The sequence below is a fragment of the Sinohyriopsis cumingii genome, chromosome 10, assembly GCF_028554795.1.
Source record: "Sinohyriopsis cumingii isolate HCF-2022 chromosome 10, ASM2855479v2, whole genome shotgun sequence".
Lineage (NCBI taxonomy): Eukaryota > Metazoa > Mollusca > Bivalvia > Unionida > Unionidae > Sinohyriopsis > Sinohyriopsis cumingii.
The window spans coordinates 76199677-76221068 of record NC_142970.1 but is presented as its reverse complement, the minus strand read 5'-3'; the positions used below and the strand labels follow the sequence as shown (position 1 = coordinate 76221068).

The 21392-nt window shown below is 33.0% G+C and overlaps 1 long non-coding RNA gene across 1 annotated transcript; it reads right to left on the bottom strand.

Annotated features, from left to right (window-relative positions):
* Window positions 1-8672: 8672 nt before the first annotated feature.
* On the bottom strand, window positions 8673-20899 carry LOC149790412 (uncharacterized). Its single transcript, XR_016423837.1, has 4 exons — window positions 17500-20899; window positions 13550-13576; window positions 12274-12309; window positions 8673-11063 (listed from the first exon to the last, which is right to left on the bottom strand). It is a non-coding gene; the product is annotated as an uncharacterized LOC149790412 (long non-coding RNA).
* Between the last annotated feature and the right edge of the window lie 493 nt (window positions 20900-21392).

The following is a 21392-nucleotide window of genomic DNA, read 5'->3' as shown; positions in this document are numbered from 1 at the left end:
TAACCATCCATTGTCGACTCATCCTCCTACGAAGATGTGCTCCAAACTAGCTAAGCTAAACGAAGCCTACGTGAATTTGTATAGGGTCAGACACAGTCTGATACCGAAGCCAGAAGAGATAGAGAATGTGAGAATGTTAAAAGTCACTGAAGACCTGATAGAAGAGCTCTTCAGAGAAGAAGTGAACAGGGAGAAAGAAGAATGGACAGAGAAGTATAGACTTCAGAGACAGCAGCAACAGTAACAACAGCAGCAGCAGCAACCTGAACCTGACAGAGGCTTTGTCGAGTGTCGTATCGACACCAACGAGTTCTTCTTCTCTTTCCGAAGAAGCAGACCTATCGTCAGAAAGGCTATCCTCAGAGGACGTCGCATTCTTAGAAACTAAAAGATTGCCATAGCAAACCAAGAAAACAGCTCTTTTCAGGGCTACCCAATACTCTAGAAAAGATATAGTAATCGATTTGCCAATGTGTGTATGTAGAGTAGTGTGAATATAAACACTGACTCTTTTTTATAGTGTGAGGGTATGTGTTTGTGTATATGATTGTGTGTTTGTAAGTGCTCACGTACGTTTGTGTGGATAGTAGATTAAGATGATGTTTTATTTGCTGTTTGACGTGTGGGGAGAGTAGATTTGGGGTTTGATTGCTTTGCGTATGTGGATAGTATATTGAAGTGATTAATGAAAATTTTTAAATTAGTAATGGGTAGTATAAAAAAGTGAGTGAGTGTTTCTTTTAGGTCCGCGCGTTGTTTGGTTATGATCTAGGTATGATCAATTTTGTTTTAGGGGATGTTTTCCATCACGTCCGCGCTTTCAGTATAAATTAAACATCGTTCGGCAGTCTAGCTACCCTTGTTGATTGATCAACACCACCAGAATGAACACCAGAGTAGCTAAACTGCTTGAACGTCATGTACACCTGGAATCTGCCAGGCGTATAGTGAATGAGCTGGCTGAAGAGGCCATCGTAGAAGAGGGAAGGATGAAAGAGGAGGAGAAAAGAAACAAAGAAGAGGAGGAGAGAAGAAACAAAGATGAGGAGAGAGGAAATTTCAGAATCCCAGAGACAGAAAATTGGGATTCTGAAGCCACTTATCCCGCCTCTGCTCTTCCCCCAAAAAGAGTGAAAAGAGACTGGGGAAGAAGATGTGTGTGTGGTGCCAGGCCTGGAAGGTGCCATTATTAACCAGGTGTCATGGAGTTCAAAAAAACAAACAGCCCTTTTCAGGGCTACCCCAATCTCTAGAAAAGATATAGTAATCTATTTGCCAATGTGTGTATGTAGAGTAGTGTGAATATAAACACTGACTCTTTTTTCTGATTGCGAGTGTATGTATTAGTGTTTGTAAGGGATCAAGTAGATTTGTGTGAATGGTAGATTATGGGGTTTTTATAAGCGCTCACGTACGTTTGTGTGGATAGTAGATTATGGATTTAGTTTTAATGATTTGAGTGTGTAAATAGTAGATTTGGTGTTTTGTTTATTGCTGGTTCACGTATGTAGATAGTAGATCATATGAAATGAGAAAAAAGTGGGGATGTTTTCCTTCACATCCGCGCGTTGTTTGGTTATGATCTAGGTAAGATCAATTTTGTTTTAGGGGATGTTTTCCATCACGTCCGCGCTTTCACTATAAGAACCCACAGTATTCGTCGTTCAAACGATTCTACAAAGAATATAAAAGAAGATGGCTTCAAACCAACTTGATAAAATGAAAACATTGGAAGACGTCCTGGACAATTTGGGTATGATGGAGCAAATGTTGGTTAACATAAACGAGGATCACTATTCTTATAGTCCCCATCGTGTGAAGATGGAGATAAACAATTTAAGAAAAGTAAAGGAAATGATCAGTGCTCTGATGAAAGAAATAAAGGAGGAGAAGGAGGATGAAGAGGAAAGGATAAGGATGAGAGTATGGAACGAGAAAATTGAAAAGGAAGAAGAAAATGAGAAGAGGAAGAAAGAAGAGGAGGAGAAGCAGAAAGAAGAGAAAAAGAAGGAAGAAAAGAAAGAAAAGAAGAGAAAGAGTGTAGGACAGAAAATAAGAAGCTGGTGGAGAAATAGAAGAAATTAAAAGAAGAAGACGAAACCCAAAGGCCCTTTTCAGGGCCACTCATAGGTCTCGAAAAGAGATTGACTTTCAATTGCCTACCCTTTTTTATTTTTTTTTATTTTTTTTAAAAAATTGCATGTTAAATTCCCCTTGTCCCTAGACAGACCCAAACTATAGTTCCATGTTCAATTCCCCTTGTCGCTCAACAGTCCCAAAATCTATTTCCCATGTTAATTTCTCTTGTCGCTAAACAGTCCCACGATTTTTCGTCCATGTTAAATTTACATAGTCGCTAAACAGTCCCAGGGTGGTTAATGTTAAATTTACATAGTAGCTAAACAGTCCCAGGGGGTCTGTAATGCTAATTCCCATTGTCGCTGAATCGTCCCTATTCACTACTCACCTTGCTATAATCAGTACACATACGGTAAGTTTTATCTGGTTTTAGAACAAGTATGCATGGTGAACTCCAGTCACTTTCCTGGACTCTATAAAATCATTTTCCAGCAAATACTGAATTTCCTTTATTAAGTATTCCTATTTGAGAGGGTTCATCCTGTATGGGTGTTGTTTGACAGGTCTGGAATTTACAATTTCAACGTCATGGAACATTTTGTGTGTCCTTGTAGGAACATCTGGAAATAAGTGCTCATATTAAAATAATAACTGTTTAAGTTCATTTCTTTCTTGCCTTTGTAAACGTGAACGTTTCTGGTCCAGATCTTTTATAGGTTCTGAATTTCGAAGATTTTTCACTCCAATGTTAGTAGAATCCGATAATATTCCTTCACATAAATCTTCACTAAGTGGGACAGGTACAACTAAATTAATTATCTGTTTAACCTGGCTATTTCTTTCAATAAACTGGCACTCCTATAATTTAGTTAGATCCTTTGAGCACTATTATTATAATTTAACTCATTCATTTTCTTCTTAACATTGTAAGGATCGTAAGATCTAATCTGAAGAAAAATTTGATGAATGAGCAATAGAGACAGAACTCCATTATTACCAGACTCATAAATTCTCTCCGTTAAAGTTCTGTCAAACCATAACTTCACTTTTGACTTGAATTGATGAATGCCAAATTCAAGCATAATAGGCTGAAAAGTCCCAAAACTAAAATTTGACCCTTGTCCCGATTGGATAGATTTGAGAAGGACAGGTTGAGTAATAGACTTTAGCAAAGCATTTACTGTTGGTTTAGATTTTATATTCCTCAAAGGAATTGCCTCTGGAAACCTTGTTGACGCAAACATAATGGTCAACATGTATTGGTTACCTGACTTGATTTTAGGCAAGGGACCAACACAATCTACCATAATTCTACTAAATGGTTCGTCAAAGGCAGGAATATGTGTAGACGAGCCTTGGGAAATGTCCGATTGGGTTTACCTACCATTTGACAGGTATGACAAGATCTACATTATTTAATCACTTTTGATTTGTGGCCAATAGAAGTGAGTTAAGATCTTGTGATAAGTTATATTGATCCTTAAACGACCAGCCAATGGAGTTTCATGGGCCAGATTAAGTATTTCCTGTCTGTAAGGTTAAGGAACTACAGTTTGAGAGTACAATGTCCAATCGTCATCAGCAGGTACATCGAGAGGTCTTCATTTTCTCATAAGAATTCCATTTTTTAAATGAAATAATAGACTGGAACTTCAGTAGCTTCAATTTTACTACCAGCCCTTTGAAACAAACAGGAGATCTCAGGATCTTTTCCCTGTTCGACGACAAGTGATTGTCCTTTATCACCCTGATTAGAATAAAGAGAATGAGTCCTTAAAAGAGGATGATTGTGATCAATACCTTCTGATTGATCCAAACAAGGAGTGAACGCAACTTCATCAAAAGCCTGACCAATACATGTGTTAGCCAAAGGAATACATTCCTTATCAACATCACTCTCAAGAGCTTTCGTTGCCATAGCTCTGTTAACTGGACAAGCTGGAAATTAATCAGGGAATCCTTTTTCAATTTGATCGACTTTCTGATCCAAGCAAGGCTTTTCAGTTACAAGTGGATTATCCACAATCTTGTCTGCAGCTAGGTCGTTGCCTAGTAATAAATGAATGCCCTCAACGGGTAAAACATAGACTGCTCTGACTGTCAAGGGTCCTGAGACTAAGTCTGATGACAAATTTACACAATGAAGAGGAACATAAACAAAGCCGCAATATACTCCCTGAATAAGAACACGCTCATTAGAAGAAGACTTCTCAGAAAAAGGCATAGTACCTGACAATAAAATACTCTGAGAAGCTCCTGTGTCCCTTAAAGTTTTAACAGGGATAGGATTGGCCGAATCACCCAAGAGTGATATAGAACCCATCGATATGAATGGTTGATAATTGTCCATAATAAAATCAGACTGGGGTTTATTAACCCAACAAATGTATTGCTTTCAATACATGACCGTAACCTTGACCTCTTAAAATAAGAACATTTGGAATAGGTCTGTCTTGATTATGATGCCTATTTTTCAATTTGTAGCAATCAGAAATAACGTGTCCTTTTTTCTTGCAATGGTACACGTATGAAGAGACAAGGGTCTTGAATAAAGTTTGATTTTCAGACATTGTGCCAGTTTGAGATTTAGAAGGGCTTGTATTAGGCTGAATTACTTTTCTGCCAAAAGACTAGAAAAGTAGAAGTCTTATTTACAAAATAAACTTTATGAGCTAAAGCATAATTGTCAGCGGCACGAGCAGCATTTTCCAAGGTTTCGGTCTTATGCTCGTCAAGATAGACTCTAATGTCACTATCAACACAGTTCTTAAACTCTTCAACCAAAATGAATTGTCTGATCCTTTCGTAATCTTTATTTACCTTTCTAGAAGAGTACCATCTGTCAAATAGTCGTGCTTAGGTAAGATTGGAAACAAAGATTTCACTTTTGGTGACATTTTAGAAAAAAGCTTGCCGATTTCACTACAAATTTAAAAAAACATGGGGAATTCAAATTTCAAAAAAGTGTTCTAAAATATTATATCCAAAATTCAAAATTACCCCAAGAACGAGCGCCCAATTCTTATTTCACGTGTTTAGGCTCAAATAAATAGTAACACCAGAAAGAGTGAAACCAACAAGCTTTGAAAAAATATAATAATGTACTCTCCTGGAACAACTCGCTTAATATGCAAACAACAAAGCCCTGAATGAACTACTACCTTCTTATTAACCAACTGAAAATAAGTTATAAAATAAATACAGGACGTCATTCTCTTTTAACTAATGAGAGGACAGTATTCCATTCAGCGCTTTGTTCTTGCATATTAAGTGGGCGCGATCTGGTACATGTCGAGCGGTATCGTGGGAAAATGATTTAGCATTCCTTAAAGGTATGCTATTAAGTCAAACTTTTGATAGGAATACACAATCGAATGCCCGAGTTAAACATCGGTACCAAATTTATTACGCTGAATACGTTTTTAACCTATCAAATACTGTAACTGTATTTTATAATGTTCACGTTGTATTCTAGGGAAATATACCATTTGCTCCTTTTTGGAAACCTGTTGGTTTTCGCTCGTTTCTGTTACTTGCTTAAAACCTTATAATTATAAAACAAGAAACATTGTTTACACTTTGGTGTCGGTCCCGTCATTCTTGTATACCTAATCAGCCTTTTCTCATGCTCCCGTTGAAATTCAATCTTTAGTTGAGCAGATGGAGTCCATAGCAGTGCCTAATAGAAATGTCTGATGCACAAGAAAATGTAGACTTCATCAGCGTTATATATCATATGTACATATGATGGACTATAATATGCACCAATCAAGTTTGCGACCATGAAGTGATCCAGTTCGTGATAATAATCACTTGTTAAAAATGTGGTTGAAGAGTTTTGTTATGAAATGACAGAAAGGCACTAATCACTTGCTTCTTTTCTACCATAAAGTGAAAAATGCTTCTGCTGTGGCTTTGTTTAAATATTCTATGCCAGTAGATATCTAGGACAAAAAGTAGTTTTGCATTGTCATCTTTACAATAAACATACAAAAGGAGATGGGGCTGAATACGTTTTTAACCTATCATTAGCTTATCAGTGTTTGAAGAGGAAACACAGACGATGTATGTATGTATGTATGTATATATGTATGTATGTATATATATATATATATATATATATATATATATATATATATATATATATATATATATATATATATATATATATATATATATATATATATATATATATATATATATATATATATATATATATATATATATATATATATATATATATAAGAAAAGCGATATAGCATTATTTACTTTATTTAGGCAATTCAGGTTCCTGACACACGGATAGGGTAGTGTGGGGTAAAAACGACAAGCTAGATATGGATGAATGCATTAAAAAACGAACGAAACTTCACATCAGTACTATAGTTCAATTCATGTACAGTTCAAACAAATTCTTGGGAATTGTTTTACACAGTCAGTCATTTACATAATCAATTATAGACTCCCACCGTTACATTGTGAATCATACCCCACCTATTGTCTTCGAAAGTGTTTACCTTGCTTGCATTCATCATTGATCTTGGTATTAAAAAAACATGAAAATATGGTCAAATGAATATTTAGTTAGTACTTTAAAATGTAGTCATAGCATTTTGACTGCTACTTAATTATAAAGTTTAAAAAAAGATTATCAAGCCATTTTATTTCGACTATTTTGGAATGTATGGATTATAATTATCAAGAGTAAATGATAAAGCATATATTCTGTTTACATTATAATTTATTATTCAGAGAATTTCGTCTCTGTACTTATATCCTCCTTGTTTTAAATTCACTGTTTATAGCGGTTAGAACCTTGTACGTTGTGTACAGATGTACCGACTTTCAGTTTTACATGCGTGAAAGTCCCAGTCATAACCATGTCATTTATGATGTACATTAGGCTGCTCCGTCTACTTGAAACATTATTTCCTTTCAAATTGCCCTCGGGGTGGTCGAATTTATTTTTCCAAATTACAAAACAATTTGTATTGTCGGAATAAGGATAGGTTTGAAATTTGTTATGTTTAAAATGACTAGATAATCCTAAGCTAGATTTATCTATTCCAGGTAAATAATTTATAAGGCAGGAGACAGGGAACGATTCATAATGGACCGGAAGCAAACTATAGTCATATAGTCACATATTGAATCTTACGAAATATATTATACACCCCCCAAAATTAAACCCGTTTACAAGACAATATGTGCATGCAAAATATTAGGCACTCTATTCCACCCCCAAACCCCATCAGAAGACAGGTTCTCTTACTGTAAAATAATTAGTGGCCCGCTACCAAATAATCTAGCTAGTGTTATGCACATTTTCTTAATGCTTCTATGTTATGTATATCTGTATTTTGTGATTGACCTTTGTCCAAAATGAAGTTCATGGTGCACCTTACCAATGACATTTATTTGTAAGTAACATAATACGTAGCAAATATTTCTCTGAGATTATAGATTACATATTCGGGTCATTATTAATGCAGATAAACATGTTTATTTGATGCTGAATCTAGGACATCAATTTTCCACTTGCGAAATGTGTAAACAACTTTGAATTTTTTAGAGAGGGGATTGACCTTTATCTTGGATCATTATTGTGTCGTAGGTTTTTATATCAATGTTGGTTACTTGAAAATTACACATTCCTGCCATAAAATCCCATGCGGAATCAGTCTTATTGTTGTGTTCAGCTTTTAAGGTTGGTGGTTTTATTTATTCAAATTAATCTTCACTGGAATTTCAAAGTGCTGTCAATATTCTTGATTTAAACATTAATTTTGAATTATGATGAATACATTGAAGGATAACTTTGGATTATATTATTGTGAAATATAAAAGGCTGTTAGCACATAACAAGACGTTGGCACATTAGCACATTCGATACTACAGGAACAACAACTCATTCGATATTGGAATTTATTTGGAATGCGAGCGGTATTCAGTTGGAACATCATACGTTTGGACTTGTAATATAAGTTTTGGGACCATTGGGGATTAATTTGCAATGCTGTAAGTACTTTCTAAATTTTCACGTTGTATTGCAGGGAAATAAATTAATCTGCTGATTTTTACGAAACATGTTGGTTTTCGTTCTTTTCTGTTACTTTAGTAAAACGATAGAATTATAACACTAGACACTTCTGTGTCTGTCCTGTCATTGGTGTATGCGTACACAACCTTTCCTCATTCTCCCGTTGGGATTCCTTCTTTCGTTTTGCCGATAGAGACCATCGCATTGCCAGATGAAAATTTATGATTATCAAGAAAATGTAGACGCCATCAGCCTTATATATCATATTTACAAATGTTGGAATATAACAAGCACCAATTAAGTTTGCAACTATAAAGTGATTCAGTTTGTGATAATAATCACTTATTAAACATGTGCTTTAACAGATTGTAAATAACTAACAAACAAGGCACTGACCATTTGCTTCTTTCCTATCCATGAAACATTTTCCTGCGGTTGCTTTATTTAATCAGAAAGGCAGTTTAACGTTACTTACTTTATTTAGGTAATTCAAGTTCCTTACACACGGGTAGGTGGTGGTGTGGTAGGGTTGTTACTAAAATCGACAAACCCAGATATATAAGAGTTTATTAAAAATGAACAAAACTTCACAGCAATACTAAATTTGAATCCATGTACAGTTGGAACATATTCTTGGATATATTTTTACACAATTAGTCATTTACATAATCAATTATAGACTGCCACCTTTACATTGTGAATTGTAGTCCAATTCTTGTCGTCGAAGGTGTTTACCTTGCTTGCATTCATCATTGATTTCGTAAAGAAAAATGAACACATGGTCCAATGAATATTTAATTATTACATTAAAATGTCGACATAGCAGTTAGAATGCTACTTAATTAAGAAGCTTAAGAAAATATCATAAAGCCATTCAATTCAGACTACAATATGTTGGAATGTATGAAATATAATTAACAAGAAAATATGATAAAGTCTATATTCTGCTTACATTACTATTTATGATTCAGAGAATTGTGTTTATGTAGTTTCATCCCCGTTATTTCAAATTTAGCTTTTAATGTGGTTGGGATCTATAATGAACCGGAGGCAAACTATGAACATCTTCGGTACCGGTCAGAGTGTAAATTACAATAAAGTTTATATATGGATGAAATTGTACAGTGTCATTTACACACACACACACACACACACACACACACACACACACACACATATATATATATATATATAATTGAACTAATATTTTTACGACACTTATCTTAAAACAATTAAGAAGAAAGTGCGAAAACAAAACGGTTATATAAAATTAAAAATAATATGTATTTTTCTAAACCCAAAGTTAAAGAATTCAAAATAACTTACAGTAAGGTGAATAAAGTCCTAAATGTTCTATTAATCTGGAAGTTTCGAGTAAACAAAATCAGTTCCAAGTTATATTCCGAATGATGTCCTGTAGTGTACTGGTGTATTAATAGTACAGAAGAATTACTACGACATAATCACAAAATATCTTTAATGTAATTCCGTGACAGCTATTAAATATCAAAATGCCTTTAAGTGAACTAACATCATTTCCTTGACAAATCTTATTCCACTTAATCTGTAATATTTCAAGCACCGAACTTCCAACGAATGATAAATTAAACAAACAAATTCTTCTCAGGATAACTATAACTTCTAAGACTTGTGGTACTACTTATAATTCTTAATTCTACTTAATAATATTATTATACAGATTACTAAAAAATCGCAAGAAATATATTGTCGCACATAAATTCTAGAATAATCCAAATTCGTAAACAACATAAGCTGTTTTACGCTGACTAATCATAAATTAGGGCAGCTTAGCCTCTTCAAGAAATCATGTCTTTGTCGGAAAAAGTGATGTTTAGCTGTACTAACATTACCAGCCAACCTTGGGACTTCATGAATAAACTTGCGCACTTGATACATGACTCATATTGAAAATGCAAATAACGATCATTAGATATTAGCATTAAAATGTTATTAACTAAATGATCTATGCAAAATTATAAGGTATGAAAATAATGCATATTAAGAAAAATTACACACACACACACACACACATATATATATATATATATATATATATATATATATATATATATATATATATATATATATATATATATATATATATATATATATATATCCCAACTGAGAACAAATATATACTGTAATATGTATATAGCATATATATATATAAAACCAGCAAATACTATGTGTACTTACTACTGTCTGAAACATCCTGAAGAAGGCGTGTTAATAAGAATGAAATCTTGTAGTTAATTATTCCTCAGTTCCTTCATAATTCGAATGAGACTTATGATTTCGAAGTCATCGTTCATATTGTAAGACGTTTTTTTTGTATATAGAAAACATTGCAGTTGTAAATAAAATCGTCCATTCACACACTCTTATCAACACATAGTTCATATAATTTGTCTTGAAATTGTCCTTGCTATTCAATTTTATTCTCTATCTTGCTCATAGGATGCTAATTATTCAATAACATCTTTCTTACTATGATCATGTATCGTTTGCGACTTTTTTTTAAAAATGTATTGATGTACAACGAGACACACACTTCCTCCTTGGTGTTAAGGCCTCATTCCTAAGACCATTATCCACTTTAAAAATTATATATCTTTATATCCGGTATCTTTTCTGTTGCTGTTTCTTTGCTTTCTGTGTTTGTTAAGACGTTATCATGGCAATGCGCTAATATTTGTTCAAACCTAAAGTAATTCCATACAAAGTTTTGAACATCATTATTATAAATTGCTTACAATGAATTCACATTCGGTTGAAATTTGGAATTATTCACAGAGAACGTCTCCTCCATTTGACATTCAAAAGAGTTTCTTCATCCGAGTCAGATTAATTTGATTTCAGACCATTATTAACTATGCTATAAAGATGATACTTTACTGGCGCCTCACGCCTCCGAGCTAATTTGCTGTAAAATGAATACAGAAACAGAACAATACCATTAATTACTGTTTTGAGGATTTGACAAGAGACTTTATGGAAATTCAAAAGGCATAACTCAGGACAATGCATAAACAAGAAAGAAAGAAAGAAAAAAAACAAAACAACAACGATAAACCACGATGCTTGTAGTGTTATTCTCAATTGTTATTATCATAGATATCAACGTTTAACATTTTATTACCAATATTTAACTAGTATTAAAATCTATGTACAATATTCATGGTAATTCATTTTTGCCAACGGAGGTCATACAAAGAAGAAATCGCGACAATGTGTCGAGAAATCTCAAATGTCTTTAGCCTTTCTAATTGATTCTGGGCAATTCATAACTTTACCTCGTAAATTGTGAAGTAATTATGGATATTGTTTGAAACTATTTTTAGAGTTGTTCCTCTGACCAATTCTATTGTCTGCAAAATCAGCAATATCTGAGGACAGTTTGCTCAAGCCAGTCTAAGATGCAGTTTTGATAATGCCAATATTTTTTGTTGGTGGTGGAGAGGGGCAATGACGTTCAACTTCTATACATTATTTTAGTTGTAGGGCAAATACATTCAACGATCTCTACATTGTTTGAAAAGTAGGACACAGACATTCAACGATCTGTACATTGTTATGATGGTAGGGCAGAGGTATTTAACGATTTGCACATGGTTTTAGTGGTAGGTCAAAGACTTTCAACGACCTGTACATTTTCTAGGGGTATGGGCAACAACCTTTTAGATTCTCAACACAATTTGAACTTAATGACGAAAATAATATTTTTTATAAATGATGATATATCATTAAGACACACACACCTGAACTACTGTGTTAAATATTTAAACTCATATTTTACAGAAAAAAGTTTTTAAAAAAGTTTATTACACAATTTGCCCTTTTTGCTGATATCAAAATATTTGATCACAAATAAGGTCGTAAGTTTCAGTTGTAAGTTCTACTGGGTGACGACATTCAGTTTTAACAATGTACTTCCTGCAAAGAAGTAAATTGTGAATAGTATCATGGAAAGAGACAATTTTAATGTGCTCATTCTGAAAGGCCCTAAAAGAAAACAAATGCAGTACATGGACGCTGATATATATCAATTGAAAATGACATGTTTCCGTAAGAATTCATATCTGAAACAATTTAGCTTCTTACAATATCTCCTGATGAAAATAAAAGTTTATTACCTGGTGGGCGAGTTTCTTGAATAGGATGTGGTAAACCTATAAAAAGAAAGGAAAAAGTATTGCTAAGAGGGAATACAACTAAGTTGTTATTTGCAGGATGCATAACGTGTCTCTACCACAAATTTGTCCTGCTAATATCATTCATATTAAAACACTGAAGAAACCCTTTTCTAAACGTGTTATGTATCTGTTGATTTATTTTCGCAATGATAAAAAATGACAATAGGTCTTCTGCTTTTAAAAATCTTTGCGAGTTAATTCATTTAATTATACATCTCAGGTGCATATCTAATGTTATGCGAATGCAATACGCTTTATATAAGTACTTACATGAATCATTCGAAAGTTTTTTTTTTTTTAAAATAAAGAAGTTTAAGTTAAACCCGAAGATCACGTTCATGGAAAGTCAAACACCAGTGGTTATGCATGAAATAAGCAGCATAAAGCTATGACATTCTTTTTTACAGGACACAAACAATAATTAAAAATAAAATAATTACAATTGCTTCCGGTACTGAAAGTATAGTCGATACAATTATTAAACTAGAAATTACAAAAACGAGACAAGTTTGATTTTGTAATTTTCCTTAATACTTAATCAAACTGTCTGATCCCTGAACCAGTGGTTTGTGACAAGTCACAATGATGTAAACATCAAATTTGTTAATTTAATTTATTAAAAATGTGCGCAGATGAATATGGGGATGTAACCCCTTTCTGTTATTTTGCATCAGATTCAAGCAAACGGGAATGCTATTTTCTAATATATTATTAGATTGATAGTTTATATATTTTTGCATAACAAGTGCCAAATTTGAATGTTTACTTTAATTTCCAAATTGTTGGGTACATGTAAAATAAATTAGTAATGCGGTACTAGTAAGGGTCGAATATAATATAGATTATTTCCCTTAAGTATATATATTAATGAACAATATCAAACTATTGTTCTATTGAACCATTCATGAAATAAATCATAAACTAAATTTAGACTTTGTTATGATATAACCACACAACCTGCAGAAATACATCTGATTTATAGAATGCATTTTAAGTAATAATATGAATTTGATTCTTTTTTTTACGGTAGATGCCGTTTATTTTCTTAAGAAACTTACAGATCAAAGTATATAAGTGTAACTCTTGTCTAGTGGGAAATTCGAAGAGAAATATATGAGTCATAACAATGATAAATAATCACTTCATGTACTATACTTTTTTAATTCGAATTTCAAATTATGCTTCGTTACAAATTTAATCTAAAATTACGATTTACCTGTCTTCGGTTGTGTTTCTTCTGGATCTGTAAAACAATAAAGGCTCCTTAGATTTGTCGTCTGGTGCAACATTTCAATAAATATGTGTCTATAATTTAGACTAATATTCACAGGCTTTGAATATACATGCAAAATAATAAAGACGTATTTCATATGCACAATGTTAATGACGTTCTCTTTGCAGAACACACTACACAGCTATGTTCCCTTCATCTTTTGATACTGGGAATATGAAAGTTAAACAAGTAATTTTTATTATGGGTTGCTGGAATGAAAGTAGAGAGTACTTTCATTAGTACGTTAATAGATGGTTAATTAGGTTTCACATAAGATGACTAATAGAAAGATATATGTACCAACATATTCTTGTACTAATAGTAACAGTATACTATCATGTTATGTTTTGACGTGGTTCCTCTTCATGCTCTCCCTGTCATTTCTAAAATCCTGTAGTTAGAGTAGAAGACCCTAAATTCTGCTCCGCAATGTGCTCGGGGTAATACAACTAACCCATAATTTTACCTTGCTTTGTAACGAATTAGCATCACCAATTTTGGGCTATGTATTGAAACAAAATTGTGTTATCTCCTTCACCTTGGCAGTCACTCTTAGTAGCATGAATGTTGGACATATTTAATCATAACAAATCCATTTAGTGGTGTACTCTACGAACACTATCTGCAACCATAGTCGTTTATTTCACGGTTGCGTAAGGGTAATCAATCGTTAGCTTTATCAATATAACCTTAACTTTAGGGTAAAATTTTACTTTTGTATGTGTGTTCATATGAATGGGTTAATGGTCAAATTTCATAAATATTGTAATATCCACAAAATCAAAGACGTTTGTCGGGCTCTTTATCAATTATGTCAGCACTTATATGCCAATCAAACCATCTTGATTTGATCTTAATTAAAAGAAGCGGACATGTATATCTTCGAATGTTGTAGCAGAATGGTTGATTTCTTAATTTCTGATTTGTCTTGCACGGATCGCATTTCTTTTTGTTTACATGATAATGTTGCCTATAGGGTATAGGTCATGTGATAAAATGACACACAATTATATCAAACAATTACGTACTTAAGACTGATTATGAATGTATTGTATTTCTTTTGTATATGAAATATAACTTAGAAAGGACGGAAACTTTTTGGTAAAATATCTAGTCATCCACACCTGCGTTCTACTACCAATCTCCCACGGTATGACACCAATTCGAATGTTGGTGCCGTGTTGTACTTTAAGACGTATCAGTTAGAACGTGTGCAGCGGCACTTAATTAATGTTCAACTATTTGCTAGATGCTGTATTCCCCAGACATTGTGGAAACATATATGTTTAAGGGAATTTACTTATTTAAACTTTATAATAGTTGACTCCCCTGTCAGACGAAACATGTCCCATCGGGTGATCGGTTAAATAAAATTTGCACCTTTATCAGAGCAATTTTAAAGTCCATCCGCAAAATTACAACGATTTACCGTTATATGTTTGGTTGGACTATGGACTTAAACTATGTAGCAAGAAAGAGTGGTAACCAACAAGTTTTGTATAATTGAAAATATAGATTTATAAAATAATACAATTTTTATAAATACTACGTGAAATAATTGAAAAAGCCTAACAGTGGTTATTGAATTCCTACACTTTCTAAAGGTTCTATCAATTCCAAATAATTGGGATACGTTCCAAAGGTATTCGGAATGGAGGCGGTGATGTCCTTATGTGCTCATACAGGAGAAACGTGACCATTTCAATTCAAAATATCTTTTAATAGAATTCAATGTAAATCAAAAAGATATAATAATAAAAAATGTCGTTGAATATTTCATGGTAAATCAAAAGACTATTAATATATCCAAGTTACTGAATACATGTTACGCCAAGTATATGTTGAATTAGACAAATTTTAAATTAAATTCATTAATTTGGTTTACGTTACGCCTTTTGCGCACTCTGATAATAATATAAGTTGCTTTGATGTTCCACCAGTCAACGATGGGACGCCAGTCTAATGTTAGAATACATTTACACCATGCTTCATTGCTCGGTGGGTTAGATATCTGACCATCACGAGATCGGTGATCACTAATTAAAGCTTGAGTCTCAGAAAGGCCTCGCGTTTGATCATATATTCTCTTTTTTGGTCGAAAGGTTTCTTATCCAACACGACAATACACACTCGTACGATGGTCATCTCTTAAGACATATATTGAAGTATCGTTTATTTTATTGGGGCTCACTTTTTGTGCGTTTGTAAAAAAAAAAGGTATTTTCGTGGTACCTAATTCGAGGTTTTCCCTGACAAAGTTTGCATATTTGTAGGTACTTGCTGTCATAACTTCTATAACAACCGAAAATTAATATTAAAGAATAAAACTATGTCGACATAATCGGCGGTCATGTAAGTGTTTATCACGAAAATACGAAGTGTATGGGCGGAAATCAAACAAATGACAAGTTCAATACAGACACCGTGTTTTCGGCCGAATGAATATCGTCAATGGAAGCAGTCACAGCAAACAACACTACAAGAACACTAGTACTTCTAGGAGCACATATAAACTCCTATTAAAGTTAATCACTCGCCAATTTGGTTTCGTCTGAGTGCTCTACATCTAAGGAAGCCGACACCACAAAAGAGCGAAGATGCTAACTAAATTGGAAGATTGTAGAATCATTCCTTTCTTTGTATATGCCTAATATACAGACCAACGTCACCACTAGACGTGATCATAAAAAACGAGTAAAAAGAATTGAAATCACAATCTCACAGCTAAACAGGTCATATAAGCCATCTCGAACAAATATGCTTTTACTGGTGTCGATGAATGCACTGTATTAGTGAATATTTCAATTGCATTGCACAAGCCGATTCATGCTGTATGCAAGACTGCAATGTACGCGACAATAAGCGAAAGATCGACCAAACCATCAGTAGTGGTTTTGAAAACGCTGGAGCTGTTTAATTCCGCAATTGGGGGATTATTTACTTGACAAGCATTTGTATGCAACATGAGACTTATGTTACACGATGTTGATATAGTTCCTTTGTCCAACCCCCCTCCCCCAGTGAAATAAAAGCTTTAATACTTTGCTGTAATTAGTGAATAAAGATAGTGTTTAATTAATAATAGTGCTTCAGGCAGTAGTATTATACAGTTTTGTTGTTTGTATGTATTAAACATGCATTGATAAAATGAGATGTGGTTTCAAGAGGAAAAATTGCACTAGAATGAAGGGTTGATTTGAATACGAATTTAATTTAATTTCACATACTAGTAGATTTATTATTTGATTTTTTAATTTTCAGTATTACTAGTGTTTGAATACTTTATGTGTTTTTTCTCTCTTCGCGATCCTTGCTTATCTCATATATCGATTTAAGGCAGCGGGTGGAAATTTACAGCAACCGGATACCTTATCGATATGTGAGAACCGGAAAGTTTTCTACAAGATCAGTAAAACAACTGAGATTTTATATTTATCTTTTGGCGTAATATTTGGTCAAAACGGTGAACAATTTTAATTCGCTCTGCTCCAGAAAGTCGAAAAATATACCCCTTTCATCTGCTGTAATGTGTATATTATATCATAATTATTTGGAGCTGTTGGCATCGATGCACCACTTGCGTTTTAAGAAAAACAAGGCATTTTCAAAATATTGATGCTATAGTTATTTGGCCATTAAAACAAAACTCTTTTATAGAATCCTCCTCAACACGCAAAATATGAATTTTGTCTGGCATAAACGAATTTTAGAGGGAAGGGATATCACCTTTGGTCACGGAAGTTTGAATATGTTAAAATTAATAGACAAAATTGGAACCTCACTATATATATATATATATATATATATATATATATATATATATATATATATATATATATATATATATATATATATGAATGATTAATCTTGACGAAAAGCGTTTATGTGTTTACCTGGAATATCTGAATCTTCTGAACTGTCGCTATCAGGATTGAAGGGTCGCGCTTTAGATGTCCAGTCCGCTGTACGGTAAAGAAATAATTCTTAATTAATAAAAAAAATTAATTCATCATTTATCAATAATTTTTGAAAAACGTCTTTCTTTTGTGGGCGAATGGAACAGTTTCTTTTCCCAATGTGAATACATTTTAATTGTATATATGTTTATATTTATTACCGGTAAAATCAATTGATAACATTATGTTATTTAAAGCACAATCATAATAGGAAATTGTTTTTGGAGACGTTTTGACACTTTCAGAGCATTGTATACTACATAATGAGTAGAAAAAGGTTTGATAATGAGGACTGTACCATGAATTTTATAACAAGACGTTATTCTCAGATTTCGTATGTTTAGTACAAACCCTTGCTCAGTAGATATATGCAGTACAATGTTTTCCGATTATAGTTTATCATTTCATCATCAAATGTGTTATCAATTTGGATGTACGTACTGGATGTTGAACATGATTACGTTTAATGTTGACAATATTTTTAAATACTACCTTACTCGATATATATCTATAATGATAATCCTGGCTGGCTACGGATAAAGATGGCTTACAGTTTTAAATGAAAAATACTCTTCTAATTTATAGAACTCATTTTTGTGGCTTTAATTAGTAATATGAATTTCCTTCTTTCTCACGATAGATGCTTGTTATATTCTTAACATATTTTCAGAGGAAAATGTACAAGTGTAAACTGTTCCTATTGGAACATTTGATGAGAAGTATATATGAATAACATCAACAGTAAAAAAATCACAAATCACATTAGATATTATACTATAATTTTTGAAATATCAAATTATGCTTTTTGAAGGATAATACATTATACATCACGTATACAAATGCATTACCAATTACCGGAAGTATTTTTTACAAGATTAGTAAAACACAACGGAGTCTTTATAGTTATCTTTTAGCTTCACATGTGCCTATTAGATACCTGCAGTTTTCTTTAAAAAGTTTTCATCAAAGAAGTTCATTTTGTTGTCAAATTTAAACCCTTACATTTGCAAGCTTGAATTACATAGGAATAAAGACACACCGTAAAGTACGAATGAATTTAGTTCAGAAATGAACTTGAACTATTTAAAACATCTAAATCAGAGACTTATTTTTCTTTGTAAATTTTGCTTAAGGAAAACTACTAAAAATATTATACCTGCAATATGAGAGTAAAACCGATATTTGTACCATGTAATATAGTTTTATATTGTATAATATTGTTGTTAGTTACATAATCAAAATCGAAGTGTTGTATTGGGCTGAAACACTTGTAGTAACAAGGAAAATTAACGCAAGGATAAAACAAAGAACGGTTTAATTTCCTTGAAGATTTGAAGTCCGTCTTAAACAATCCTTGCCAGATAATGTGTCTAGAAACCATATCAGATTTTCGCATTGATTATTATATGTATGTTTGTGCTGATGTTAAAAAATTCATCATAAATTTTAAAGCATGAACTGTTATAATTTTATACATACCTTGTAAGGTTGAGGAAATATATGGTTTGAATTTTACAATTTGATGATTTCCGCCCAAATAAATAGTTTATCCCAGATTTATAATACCTGCGTTTGTCATTTTGTTTCTTATAATCTCTCCGCTCTAAGGACATTTTACTCTGGGATGCAGGCTAGGCCAGAAGTACGCCTCCCCCCCCCATCTTTGCACCTTAGTTTGTAAGATAGGAATAAAGGAGGTCATTTTTTGGGGTGTGATGAGTCCTGTGATGAAATTCAAGCTGAGGTCTTTGGGTTTAAAAAAACGATAGCGGTTTACATCAAAACTTAAAGTTGTCTTTTGAGGATTTTAAATTTTATGAAGTTATCTTTTTATTTATTTTTGGAATACATTAATATTCTTGTTGGTGTATAGACAGGATTGTATTGATGCGTACCGTTAAACCATTCTCATGATGTCAAATTGGTGATTATGATGTGGTCAAATAATTTGTCTTGAAGCATATCAGATGGCGAAGATGCCTATCGTCAGCGGTTTACAAATTGTAGAAAAGATCAAAATACACATGAACTGGGAATGAATAGGAGATGTGCAGTGCCTCTAAATATGATAGATTATCATGCCGATTCATTTCAGATATCGTAGCGCAAAAGATATTGACACGAATCGAGGCTTATATAATACTCTCTACAAGGTTCGCGCGGAATATACAGCTTCTATGAGTTTACTCCTTTACATTGGCATTAGCTCTTGGTAGGGAAATTCACCTAATGGATCATCACATCTTCATTTATAGTACCGTAATGTACTAAAGGTATGAAAAAATCTTACTCATGGCATTGGCAGGTGCAAAGGTCAGCCTTAACTTAGCTGTTCAATTGTTACTATTGTGCTAGCTTTTATATGTGTTGATGCTCGTATTGAATAATTATTATTAAATCTTCGTTTAACTATAAGTAGTTTTGAGACTTGTAATATGAACTGAGCACGATATTGGTAGTTTTAATGAACTTGAAGAGTTTTTCATGCGATAACGGACCGTTCAACAGTTCGTTAATACACAGATAATTAGGTTCTACATAGGAAGACTAATGTATTGTTATACATAAAGATAATGACATATTTCCGCCCTGAAATGAACGTGTAATTGCTACTTATTTGCTAACATGGTCAGTTGATACTATTATCAACGTGCTACTATGAAAACATCACAATTGGCTTAAAATACATATTAACTTTGGATAAAAGAACCCAAATCGCAAATAGCAATAGGTCCGGGGGAATGAAATAATACCATAATTCTATATTGTTTGTCAATGAGTTAGCTTCAACATTCTGAGGGTACTTTATAAAACATGATCTGTTTACCCTTAATTTAGCTTTCGGTCGTGATGGCACGCACACTGAGCGCTTGAACCATAACACCTAGTGCTATACGTTTAGAAGTAATATAAGCAATCTTAGCCATGACATTGTTGTTTTAAAGTAAGTTGTGATGAGGTCATCAATGTAACCCAACTTGAGTGTACAGTTTTACATTTTAATTTATCGCGATCTTTCATATATGTGTGACCGCTCCAGTGGCCTAGTGGTTAGAGCGTACGCCTCGGATGCGGGAGGTCCTGGGTTCGATCCAAGCCGAGTCATACCAGAGACTTACAAAAATGGTACTAACAGCTGCCTCACTTGGCGTTCAGCATTAAGAGGTTAGTGTTAGGACTGGTAGGCCTGGTGTCAGGATAATGTGACTGGGTGGGACATCATAGCTACATGTTACAGGCATGATGCCCCAGTGTCAGTGCCAGACATCATTATAAACTGGCACATTGCAGATATCGTAGCGATATGACTGAAAAATCGTTAAAGCTTCGCTAAAAATCAAAATCACATCACATCACATATATGTGGGTTGATGCTCACAGTTAATTATCATTATGAAATCCTTAAGTTTTAACTAGGAGTCCTTATCAACAATGTGAGGCCATTAACATAATGTCAGGATGTTCAATATATATATATATATATATATATATATATATATATATATATATATATATATATATATATATATATATATATATATATATATATATATATATATATATATTGTATATAATTGAACGAAGAAGCAATGACTGGCTTTATTTCTATTTCTACAGATGTTTAAATATGTAATAAAACGAACTGATTACATTACACTGTGATCTTTCTATATCTTAACCGTATTTATTTATTCTTGTATCCGAAATATATGTAATGTGGTATCTTTACTTTATCTAACTTAAATATGATAAAAATGTGTAATCCTATTAGCAAAAGAATTACAACCTTTGCAAGGATAACAGCACTCTCATTTTGGAAATTCATACAA